This window comes from Nilaparvata lugens, chromosome 9 (assembly GCF_014356525.2).
Source record: "Nilaparvata lugens isolate BPH chromosome 9, ASM1435652v1, whole genome shotgun sequence".
Classification (NCBI taxonomy): Eukaryota; Metazoa; Arthropoda; class Insecta; order Hemiptera; family Delphacidae; genus Nilaparvata; species Nilaparvata lugens.
The window spans coordinates 14310712-14324708 of NC_052512.1; positions in this window are offsets into that span (position 1 = coordinate 14310712).

Here is a 13997-nt window from a genome sequence, read left to right on the forward strand (position 1 = left end):
ATCATCATAGTATAGTAATAGTGAAAGTGAATATTGAGATTTTAAAGGTCAACCCAAGTAAATTAGGAAAATTCAGAAATTATTATGGGAGAATGTTTGAGGAAAATAGGAAAACTTTTTGATAAGTTTAGGTAGATCAAAGATAATCAGAGAACAAATAGGAAACTGTTTTATTAGTTATTGTTGATATGTAGTTTTGAAAAGTTGATGAGTAGTTTTGGCCTTGAGATGTTCAAACTAAATAATTAGATATTGTAGATTAAAGTTGAAACAATGATCAAACCCTTGGGAATTCGTATAAAAATAAGTTGATTGAGATGAGGTTGTTAAGTCCCTTTATCAGTAATGTTTATTCTCGAAAAAGTGAATCAGTTTTATTATTGGAGATATTTTTTTCTAGGTGTGATTTTTGCGGTAGGCATGCGTAGTGATAGTGTAAAGATCCGTTGTGTTGGTGACGTTTCCTGTAGGCTGTGGGGAATTTTTTTGTTTAGTTAAGGCTCAAGATTTAGAGGAGGACATGGGGATGTCCTGCCTATGTGTGTTGTTGTTAAATTTAGGTAATTGGCGAAAGTGTAGGTCCATGTCCAGAGAGAATGGAGCACTGCCCGAAAGCTGTCCATGTGACAAATCAAGGAATTTAGCTGTGACTAACCTTGCAAATTTGTATGGTGGAATTGTATGATTTTAGCGAAAGGCACCGAAGATGGTGTGAGCTAAGATTTTTTTTTTGTATCTAGTAAACGGTCTGGTTCATTCGAGAGTTATGGGGCTCGTCAGTAGAATAACGTAATCCGTAATATAGAATATTTAGTGAGTCTTCGTAGTGATTGTAAGGAAAACAATCAGCATAATGCAGTTTAGGGTAGCCCAGTCAAAAGGATCGTTCATGTTTGGTAGGAAAGTCAGCTGCAAAAACACAAGTAATAATTGATAAAAAAAGGGGTATTATTGAGTTTAAAGTTGCTTAGAAATTTGGTATGGTAACAAAAATTGAAAGTTTTAGACAATGAATATTCAAAGTGATTAGTTAAGGTACACAAATAAAATAACAGAGAAACTTTTTCGAGTACCTAGGTAATGTTAAAATGGTTATCAGTGAAAGTAGAAAAAATATTGGAACAGTACTGAACGGGTTAAATTAAAATAAAATTAACAGTGAAATTCTTCTAGTTGAATTTGAAATGAAAATGGGAAATCTCTTGAGTTAAGCATGAGTTTAAATTATTCTGTAGTTTGGAGTTGAAAGGTTGATTAAAAATTTAAATGGCGATATAAGGTAGAAATATGTAGGAAAATTCGTGACAAAAAGGAAATAGAATTTTTGTTGGGAAAATTAAATTGAGGTAATTAACAGTAGTAGGACCCTTTAGAGATAAGTAGTCAAAAAGAATTAATAAATAAAAAAAATAAATAGGAAAATCTTTAATGATATGATAAATTTTTTTAATGATGAATAGTGAAATTGCAATCAAGTTTTCCATGTGAATAAGTTGGGATGTTTTAAGATCTAGTTAAATATGAAGTTTATTGTTGAGAAATAATTATGTGAGGCTCCAGTAAGGTTGAAAATGTCAGTGAACTTGAGAATCAGTAATAGTGTATTAGAAGCCTATTAATGTGTTAGTGTGTTGGTAAATTCAATAATGTTGATAATCAGAAGTCAAGCAGTAGCAGTCCAATGCTAAGATAATTGTTCCAGCTGAATTTTCATATTATTAAATCATACCTTGAGAATCATTCTTCCATTTTTTAGAGAAAATGTCACGTACTTTGAGTTTGAGATAAATAATACGTCGAGTCAATTTATCTAGTTGATGTTGTAGGCAGTGAGAAAATGACACTACTCTAGTGAGAAGCGAAATACAGAATTATTATTGTCAATAGCCTGGCACTAGGTCATAGTTTTGTTTTGACTATTGTTCTATCGTAAAGGTTTCCTACTGGAATATTATAATGAAAAGTGTTTTTCTCATGATTGTAGAATGCAAAATCATGCTTGAGTCATGTTGAAAAATATCCGAAACAGATCAGAAAAAAATAGGAAACAGATCAGGCTATTGAAGACAAGATTTTTTGTCGTGAGTTATAATTGTATACGTTTTTGTGGGTATGGCGCCACTCTATAGCCTTGTCTCTATACACTCAACGAAATGATTCCTAATGAATGAGGAGGAAAGAGAAAAAGAGTTATGATAAAGATATTTACCGTATTCGTTAGAAGGATTCATTACGGGTTCATGAAGGATTTATTAATCAAAGATTTTGTTATGTGACAATAATTATAATGTATATCGAAGAAATTCCGGAATGTGAATAGCTTGCGCAAGTAGATTAGTCATTAAATTATGTTATTAACTTCGTAATATTGAATATATTTAGGTAGGTGAATTAGGTCTAATTTTATTTCATTGATTGGCTGCATACTCGCGGTAAATGAAATGATTGTACGGCTTTCTCACGGTAGTAGATAATTGATTGTTTGGCAAATCGAGTGATTATCAATTTTTGAAGTTATCAACAGTCATAATATCCTATGTGACAATGTATGTATGTGATGTCTCTAATAATAATAGGAAGCTATTTAGCAAAAGACGATTTATCATAATATTCTATACTATACCCATTTTCTATCGCTTAATACTCATCCATTCATAGTTAAGAATTATACATTCACATAGTTAGGAGTTAGTACATATAGATGAAATATATTCCTATTCACAAAATAATAAGAATAAGGTCTAAGGTCTCATATTTTATATTCTATTCGCTTTATATTTCATATTATTTTTGTTGATATCCTTATTTTTTATTAGTTCACTTTCCATGATTAATGCAATTGTAAACTTATCATAGGTGTATTCAGTTTAACTGCTTCCGTTTTAGTTCACTTAATATAATTCAGTAGTAGAGATTTCCGGCTGGAATACAATAATGGATAGAAAAGTTTCATAGCTACGGAATGTATATCGAGCGTGTGTCATTGCTCTCCGATGGCTCGCTAGTGTTGCAGTTTCAACCATTATTATCTTTGAATCATAGCCTATGTAGAATAGTATTGCCTACTGAATTGCTTTATATTGTTAAAAATATGTTGCACTCTCAACTCTATAGTAATGATAGTTAGATTTCAATACTTTCAGCAGAGTGAAAAGGTTTCATCCTTCACTATTATAATCAACATACTTCATATTTTACAACAGCAGAGTAACATAGAACCAATTTAAACTATGATGTCTTTTAAACGTTTTCCCTTGTTAGATTTTGCCAAGAAAATAACCAGGGACTCAATAAAGTGATTGAAGTATTCAAGATTATTATACTCGGTTTGTCTTTAGTACCTGCTTAATAAGTGGACACGCCCATATTGTTTTGTCCTGACTCTTGCCACAGTTTTAAAGACTTTTGCCACAAATCTCAATTAGTTATACATTTTGCTGAATTTCAGAATGATAAAAGAGATTTCTTTTGAAGAGGGCCCGCTTCAAATGGGATCCTACTTGAAGGAATTTGATATCCAGGAATTTGACTCTCCAAATTACACAGAATGCCTCTATAATAACATATCCTGATTAGATTTCTTTTTGCGTGTTTCACACCGTAAGGAGGGGGAGTGTGCCGAGCACTGTTTTTAATTCAGGCCTTTTCCCAAGTTATAATAGTAAATTTAATACACAATAGACTAGAGCCATTATTGTGAGTTGGTGAAATAAATTATTTTCTCTCTCTATTATGAACGGCCATGACTTCGAGTTTCCCATGATAGATATTTAAAAATTGTGGCTCCGAGTCGTCGAGGAATGTAGATTATGGAATTATCTCTAAAACATAGCCTTCCTGTCGCGACATGGAGTGTGATAAGCTGGGAAACAGCAAGCATTGAAATTATAACAGACTACTGATTTTGCAGTTACTATTTGGTCCAAAGGCTCTAGAAGCCACGCGACGATTGGTCAAATTGATTCCCTTCGCCCAATAGGAGACCTGTTCCTAAATACAGTAGTGGGGCGATTTCCCAGCCGAGAGACCAGATTAAGTTTCGGAGGACACTTTGTTAGGAGCACTACGAGAGTACAGATGTAGTCATTATGTTGCCATTTTTGGGCAAGTTTATATCATTGGTTAATGTAGGAGCTAGTTTTATTTTTATTAAAGTTTAAATTTTCTAGTAGTGCCATGTCCTGAAAAGTTTAATTGTGTTTCTTCATCATGTATGAATAATTGTTTCTTCAAATAACCGCTAAGGTACGTAAAATAAGGTTAAAATATAATTTAGGGAATTTAATTGATTGAAACTTCCATAAGAGTATTGTATTAACAAAGCCTGTTAATTTTCAAGTTAATAATATTGATTGAGAATAATGCTTTTGATTTTATTAGTGATGGAAGATAATTATACATTTTTTCTAAATTTTTAGAAAGTTTTCAGTTACGTTACATTTGAGTTATTGTTTCTGGAGATGAAATTTTTAAGATTATGTTCATATTGAGTTTATGACATTTTATAATTTTATATTTTTCAGACTCTGTTTTCTTATGTCATTAAGGCTTTCGAATGATTTAGTGAATTTCTATGATGGAAATCTTAATAGACGAAGAAGAAAGTTTTTCTTTTCCATGAAATTAATATTAATGAATGTTACCATACATGAGTTAATTCCTGATATTGAGCCTGATACATGAATGTTCAAATTTTAATACAATTTAAATTATTTTCTATGTGTCTACTAATTTTATTTAATTAAAGGTAAAAACTATCTACAAGATGAATCTTATAGGGCAAACATTATTTTCCTACAGTTACCTTGAAAAGTGATGATTCCTGCACTGATTACAGAACGCTAAGATTCACTTTTCCGCTCTAGTGCGGGAAAAATCTTTTCTGCACTCCAGATTTGAAACATGGCAACACAAAATAGTTGGTTTGTTAAATGGAGGATTAGTGCATGAAAACAAAAGTTAAGTTGGTAACAATGACTGTGGTTAGATTAAGATCTGAATCATTTCAATGGCTACCCTACATTTATGATAAAATCCCAATCTAGAAATCCAAAACCAGAATAATGTTCATCTAAATCATAATTAAATAATAACTTCTCATCATTCAATAATAAATAATGTTTATTTTCTATTGACAGTAATAATTATTCAACTCCAAGCAATGAGAAATGTAGCAAACACACATTTTGAAATTCGAATTTTCAGGTTAAATAATTACCGTTCGAAATCCATGTCGATAAAATCAATAAAATAACATTAGAATATACTACAATAAAATATTTTCTGTTGTCTATGTTATTTTATAAATATTTTTTAGTTCACTTTTAGTATTTTTTGGTAATTCTAGTTGGTCATAATTCTGAATATCTGAATACTGTTCTTAGCTGGATGAAAGAACGAAGTTAGTTACGATTCTTCCCGCTAGGTCGCGCGCTTGTCGGTTCAGCCATTTTGCAGTCATTCAAACCAGCTTTTGGCGTGAATTTTGAATGCGAATTTTTCGTTTTATCTGTATTTTCTCTGATTCTTGAATGAATAAAAATGAGAATTTTGGCTGAGAATTTTCAACTTCAATTTGATTATTAATTTTTAGATGAATTATGATTGTTATTAATAACAGCATCACACACACAAACATTTGATGGATTTCAGCCATCATTTTACCCATAATTATTCACTTTCCATATTCAATGGTAACTGTAGGAAAAGTTTAATGTGAAATACATGCGCAAAGTTCCTCTGCTGCACTCAAGAAGCCATTCCGCCCTCGCCTACAGCTCGGGCGTAAACGTTTCTTTCGGTGCAGCTAACTGTCACTTTGCGCACTAGTTGCACAAATAACTATTTCACCTTAAAGTGAAATTTTCAATATTTTTTTCCTTTTATTGTATCATAAAGTGTCTTGTTTTGTTTTGTGATAAATTCATAATTCTAGTTGATACTCGTTTTTGGACTTGTATTTGTAGGTAAATCAAATCATAAACTCTGGACTGTTCATTTTAAATTAAGGTTCTGAGCAGTTTTGGGCGAATGCCCGTTGTTTATACTTGTATTGCGTCCTATAGTTCATAAATAATAGATAAAATAAATGTTGGTTAGCACACAAGTTTCCAACAATACTAGTCGAGCTACTATATGAAAAATTATATTTGATTTCGCAAACCAAACGAAAAATATCATATAAGTTAGCATCATTTCAATTCGAATTATTCCTTTTCTAAGAGTATTATATCAATTTATATGAAAGTTAACATCATAATTAATGAAGTATTCATTATTCTAAAAGCATTATATAAATTTATTATGGGTGTTTTCATAAATGTTGCATTGTATATTAATGACACTCTGGCAAGTAAATTCGTTTTAATTCAATCTGTTAAATTTTGAGAATGAAATCAGAACGTCAAGATAAAATCTAAATTAAATAACAGAATAAACTCCTGTTTTAGCTTTTGATGAATTGTAGGAAGAGTTAGAAACTAATGCTGTAATACATTTGTTTACAGCGGTTCATGGGTTTCCCCAAACCAACTTCATGTACCACCCCTTTGGTTCCGCAATTTTATGTAACACCGCTTCAAGACACCCGTTCAGACGACAGGTCTAGGGACGTAAGAGGACGTCGCCGTCAAGCCAAATTCAACCGGTAAAAGTTCACCGCCAAAACAAGGTACTGTAACCCCGACGATAAAGCAACGTACAGACCAACGAAAGTGCAGTGTAGTGGAACAAAGGTTCATTCGAGAATGTCAATCAAAAGTGGGGATTAAAAATTATTATGAAATGGGTTATATGGGTTACTATCGGCGAAATTTGGGTTCAACGGGCTTTTCTTTCTTAAGTAATTTCATGTTGAAATCAATTTGTTATTTTATGACTGATATTGTTTGGTTTTGTGACGTATTGCTATCTGAACGAGGGATAGTAATGCGCCCCCAAATCAGATGAAGAATGTCAAAAAAGTAACATGAAATTGTTGTTTCTGTTGTTCGATTTTAGTTGCCAATGTTTATTGAAGCTGTTTGTATTTTTCAATTATTTCAAATTGTAGTGTTATTCTATAGTAGAAACCTATTAAATCAGGCATGGCAAGATTAATTGAAGTTTTCTTGACTCTAGCCCGTTCACCTGCATGAATTAGGTATAGACTCAGGTATTTTCTAGATGTGTCGGCCTATATCTAAATTCTAAATTTTATTCAAAATTATCTTCTTTATTATCTTTTAAAAGGTCAGGCACAGTTTAAATATTAAATGTTTACATGTTTAAATGTTGTTTATATGTTGCACATTTACTGCGAAACGTGGTAATAAATTTTCATAAAATTTGACAGGTATGTTCCTTTTTAAATTGCGCATCGACGTAAATACGAAGTTTTGGAAATTTCGCATTTCAAGGATAATATATAAGGAAAAATGAGCCTCCTTCATACGCCAAAATTAGAGTAAAAATCTGGTGTGGCGCACTCACACAACTTTTCTTGCCGTTATGAGAATTGATCACCTGAAGCTATAGTGTTGTCGCACATCTCAAGTCTATGTATAAACAAAAATCTAAGCCAGATGGTGACAGGACAATAACGCTGGAGACACACGAGGTCTGCTACCTCTTCATAGTGGATGATTTAATAGAATCAACAGTTTGCAATTGGATAATCACATTTTCTCGAATTTCGAGCTTACTTTGAATTTTAGGTGAAAATGTTACTGAACATTAATTGTAGAGATTTTCATGCTCAATCTTTTCCACTCGAATTTTTTTGATTAAATTGTATCTGAAGCCTTATAATTGAGAATCTAAAATCAAACTTTGCATAGATGAAGCGGAGCTCCTGAAATTTTTACAGATATGGGACTTGTGGCAGATGATAGAGCTTATCAATGACTATTTTAAGTATGAATTTAGTGAAAATCGTCGGAGCCGTTTTCGAGAAAATCGCGAAAAACCCTGTTTTTGACAACATTTTCGTCATTTTAGCCGCCATCTTGAATCGCATTTGAACAAAATTGTTCGTGTCGGATCCTTATATTGTGAGTACCTTACGTTCCAAATTTCAAGTCATTCCGTTAATTGGGAGATGAGATATCGTGTACACAGACGCACATACACACACACACACACACACCACACACACACACACACACACACACACACACACACACAGACCAATACCCAAAAACCACTCAGGGAACCTTGAAACGTATAGAAATTTAGAAATTGGGGTACCTTAATTTTTTTCGGAAAGCAATACTTTCCTTATTTATGGTAATAGGGCAAGGAAAGTAAAAATCAGACTATAGAATTATTCATCATGAATCAGCCGACAAGTGATTACACAGATGTGTGGAGAAGCCAGTCTATTTCTGTATTCCCATAAGGTCTATAGTTTCAATCAGGTATGAGATTACTGCGTGAGGTCTACTGTTCACTGAACTACTAGTATTCTATTGCTGGAGCTAAAAAACTGCTTGTTTCTATTGTGCTGTAATGGTTTCTATTATATCATAATAACTAGTAGTTCTGTGAACAGTTGATCTCACGCAGTATTCTCATCCACAAGTACCTGATTGAAACTATAGACCTTATGGAAATACAGCAATAGACTGGCTTCTTCACACATCTGTTTAATCTCTTGTCAGCTGATTTATGATCAATAATATTCTATGGTCTGATTTTTACTCTAATATTGGCGTATGAAGGAGGCTTCTTTTCCCTTTTTATATTATCCTTGAAATGCAAAATTTCCAAAAACTTTGTATATACATCGACGTGCAATTAAAAAAGGAACATACCTGTCAAATTTCATGAAAATCTATTACCGCGTTTCGCCGTAAATGTGCAACATATAAACATTCAAACATTTAAACACATTAAGAGAAATGCCAAACCGTCGACTTGAATCTTAGACCTCATTTCGCTCGGTCAATCATATAACTAACGGGTAATTCGTGCTCTGCAAGGGTCTTTTTCAAAACTTGACAAAATGAAAACCTGACCGAGTGGAATCTTGAAGTGTTTGAAGTATGCCTAGAACCATTTTCGGTTAATAAGGAGAATTTCATATTTTTTAATGTGAAAAATCTCAAGTTAATTCAAGTCCAGTAGTTTAGGCGTGATGATGCGTCAAACTTAATTCTCCTATCTTGTATGTGTATAAGCCAGTTCTTTTCTTTATTACAGTATGGATAAGTTCTTCAACTTGGTACTAACATAACAAAGTGACAGAACTCTAATCTTGTTTAGAAACCTTCCTCAACTTATGACAACCTGACAAAATTAGACTGGTTATCAATTTAGTTAGCAATTTCATCCATTTTCTTTCGAAGAGGTAGTCACTCTAGATTATAGTTCTATATTAACATATGGTTTGTACATTTCAATTATAATGTCCCATGAAGGAAATTTGAACATTTATTCTGAAAAATCTAGAAGGAAGATTGAAATTGGGGCCTCCAGGTGCACGAGATGGAATGTATTTTTTTTATAATGTATGTGCAAAATTTGGAGATCTAAATCAATCCCGTTTTTCCGGTATGCAATCCACAAGTTGACATGTTTTGATGTGAACAAACACAACCCTACTCTCTCTTATTAATTATATAGAAGTTGGAAGTACCTACATTTCTAAAGGTGCGTACAGATATACGCGCCGCGAAAATGAGCTTTTAATCAGCTGACTATATTCTGTATTTTCACAGAAACGGAAAGATACAGATAGAAAAATCTAGGAATCAGCTGATAAAGAGTGAATTGTTCATGTTCGTGGCGTGTAAATCTGTACGCACCTTGAGATCGGAATAGCACAATGGAAACAGGCACTTTTCATAGCAATTATTGCAATTAATGAAAATAGCTGATATATGAATATTACCTATATTATAATATTGGGTTTTGTGTGAAATAATCCACTTTTTACTAAGTGGAATATGTTGATAAAAAATCTATTATCCGAGTATCATTTTGTTCTTTTTTGCCAAAAATCTGGTGTGGCGCACTCACACAACTTTCCTTGCCGTTATGAAAATTGATCACCTGACGCTAGTGTTCTCGCGCAACTCAAAGATCCAAGCCAGCTGATGACAGGACAAAAGCGCTGTAGACACACGAGGTCTGCTATCTCTTCATAATGAATGATTTAATAGAATCAACCGTTGCAAACTGTTTGCAATTGAAATAATCACATTTTCTCGAATTTCGAGCTTATTTTAAATTTCAGGTGAAAATGATACGGAACATTATTTGTAGAGATTTCCATGCTCAATCTTTCCCACTTGAAAGTTTTTATTTAAATTGTATCTGAAGCCTGATAATTGGGAATCTAAAATCAAACTTTGCATAGATGGGACGGAGCTCCCGGAATTTTCACAGATATGGGACTTATGGCAGTTGATAGAGTTTATCAATGACTATTTTAAGTACAGTATGGATTTCATCAAAATCGTTGGAGCCGTTTTCGAGAAAATCGTGAAAAACCCTGGTTTTGACTACATTTTAGCCGCCATCTTGAATTGCATTTGATCGAAATTGTTCGTGTCGGATCCTTACATTGTAAGGACTTTAAGTTCCAAATTTCAAGTCATTCCGTTAATTGGGAGATGAGATATCGTGTACACAGACGCACATACACTCATACACACACACACACACACACACACACACACACACACACACACACACACACACACACACACACACACACACACACCCACACACACACACAAACAGATCAATACCCAAAAACCAATTTTTTGGACTCAGTGGATCTTGGAACGTATGGAAATTTAAAAATTGGGGTACCTCAATTTTTTTCGGAAAGCAATACTCTCCTTACTTATGGTAATAGGGCAAGGAAAGTAAAAAGAAGAACCTTTGTAGTCCATTCACTGACTTGAAAACACCTTCACTTGCAAAATTATTGCAGTTCTGATATTTTTTAAATGGTTTATTTTGAACAAATAAAATAAGTCTAGAACTAGAGTTGCTATATTCTTGGCCCCATGGACATATAGTAGATAGTAGGAGGAAATAATATGAAGATTGGTGTAACAAGAGTGTAGACCACGACAATTATTATTTTGCTCAAAGTTTGCTTAGCTTCCTCTATCTTCTTCTTCTCCTTCTTCTTCTTCTTCTCCTTCTTCTTATTTTTCTCCTTCTTCTTCTGCTTCTTCTACTTCATCTTCTTCTGCTGCTTCTTCTCCTGCGTCTTCTACTTCCTCTTATTCTTCTGCTTCTTCATCTACTTATGCTCCTTCTTCTACTTCCTCTTCTTCTTCTTCTTCTTCTTCTTCCCCTTTTTCTTCTTCTTCCCCTAATTGACCGTATGACTTGAAATTAAAAACTTAAGGTCCTTATACCATGAGGATCCGACAATAAGAAATTCAATGAAACTCAATTCAAGATGACGGGAAAAATAGCAGATAATTACTAAAAAACCATGTTTTTCTCGGTTTTCTCGAAAACGGCTCTAACGATTTTCTTTGAATTTATACAGTACTATGGATAGCTATTCATAAGCCCTATCAACTGACATGAATCTTATTTGTGAGAAAATTGCAGGAGCTTCGTAATATTCTTGAGAAAAGTGGCGGATAATTACTAAAAAACCATGTTTTTCATGATTTTCTCGAAAACGGCCCCAACGATTTTTTTCAAATTCATATATCATGAATAGCTATTTATGAGCCCTATCAACTGACATGAGTCTCTTTCTTTGGAAAATTGCAGGAGCTTCGTAATATTCTTGAGAAAAATGGCGGATAATTACTAAAAAACTATGTTCTTCACGGTTTTCTTGAAAACGGTTCTAACGATTTTCTTCAAATTCATACCATGGATAGCTATTTATAAGTCCTATCAACTGACATGAGTCTTATTTCTGGGAAAATTGCAGGAGCTTCGTAATATTCTTGAGAAAAATGGCGGATATTTACAAAAAAGCCATGTTTTTCACGGTTTTCTCGAAAAGGGCTCTAACGATTTTCTTCACATTCATACCATGGATAGCTATTCATAAGCCCTATCAACTGACATGAATCTTATTTCTGGGAAAATTGCAGGAGCTTCGTAATATTCATGAGAAAAATGGCGGATAATTACTAAAAAACCATGTTTTTCACGGTTTTCTCAAAAACAGTTCTAACGATTTTCTTCAAATTCATACCATGGATTCATAAGCCCTATCAACTGACATGAATCTTATTTCTGGGAAAAATGCAGTAGCCCCGTAATATTCTTGAGAAAAATGGCGGATAATTACTAAAAAACCACGATTTTCTGAAAAATGACTTGACCGATTTTTTTTTCAAATTAATACCCTGTATAGTTATTTATCAGCTTTATCAACTGGCATGAGTCTTTTTCCTGAGAAACTAATTGGGTCCACCCCATCCTTGAGAGATGGATTTTGTAACCTCCTTCTCATGATGAGGTAGGTTAAAAAATATTATATAGTGATATAACTTACAGTAGTGTATGAAAAAAACACAAAGTCGAGATATTTCATCTGTTGGAAAAACTAATGTTTCAAAACAGTTGTTTTGACAACTTTTAGAAAATCATTGAATTTCACAATTTACACAAAGGAAATAGTACTCTGAAAACAATTATATACACATATAGAGTAGTATGATCATAGTTTCAAATATGTTGCCGCTAATCCATATCATTATGTTATTCCCCTAAATTATTCTCGTTCAAGAATGAGGCTTTCAATGAGCAAGGAAATTTTTGGTCTGTATCACACCAGATTTTTCCTTCTCCTCTTTCCACTTCTTTTTTGCTTCTTCACCCAGGTAAGAGAGAACAAAACTTTTTACCAAGCAAGATTACAGTGAGGGTCAGGAAAAAATAACAATCCACAGACTGAAAAGGAATCAATGTCAAAATTCTGGATTGAAAGTTTCAATGCTGTTACTAAATTTCAAAACAAATTTTGGCCTCTACAGGTTTTTCTAACTTGCAGGAAATCTCCTTATAAATATATAAGGATTTGATTTATACTAAGATTTCATTGTTTGAAACTATGCATATTCTATGAATTTCAATCAACAGTTTTATACTGAATTTACTAGTGATGGTTTGGGATAATATTGATGAGCTTTGATACCTAATATGACTAATACCTAATACATACCACTCATGTATTCCATCTCTGATTTGCATGATACTGATTGATAATGTGAATATCTTATGAACGATTTGAGATATCAATATGTGGTTTCCACCATTCATTTTTTCTCCAAATTCCCTATCGAAATCATGTATTGCATGACCACTCTCCTATTTAAAAGAATGAAGTTGCATTCAATATGGCGGACCAGATTTTTAAAGTCATCATAAAGTAGTTTTTCCAATTTGAGTAGGATCCCCAATCACACCCACCGTAAAATTATCTTTGTGTATGAGATATTAAGCCGTTCTCGGACTTTCCACCCACTCTGTATATAGATCGTTCGGTGACACCTTTTAGCCCAATCAAATAGTACATCGGACCAAACAATAATTAAGGTAATTGATTTTATTGTTTTAATCGCTCCATTTGGGTATGAGTAAGAGTAATCTATGGTTTCCCACCAAAATTTCTGAAGGTATAACTTTTGGCAGCCTGAAAACCAAGAGATTTTGGTACTTTTTTCATTTTTTTCACAATATCTCCAAAACCAATTGATCAATCGATATTTTTGTTCTATTTTTGAAGACCATTAAATACTCTACAATTTTCATCCTCTGAATGTTTTTCTTTCTCCAATACAAAGCAAGTTATAGCTCATTGAAAATTGTTAATTTTTTTCAACTTTGCAGAAAATCGCTAAATCCATGTTTTTTTTCCTTTTCACTTCTTAAAAAATAGTATGTGGTATTTTTTGATTGTAATTAGAGTATTACTAAGTTGTCAATACAATCACTAGGGTAATGATAGAGTTGGAACAAAAAAGGTATATTTTAGGGTTGTGATTCAATTTATGAGACTCATGATATGGCGCTAACTTCTTTTG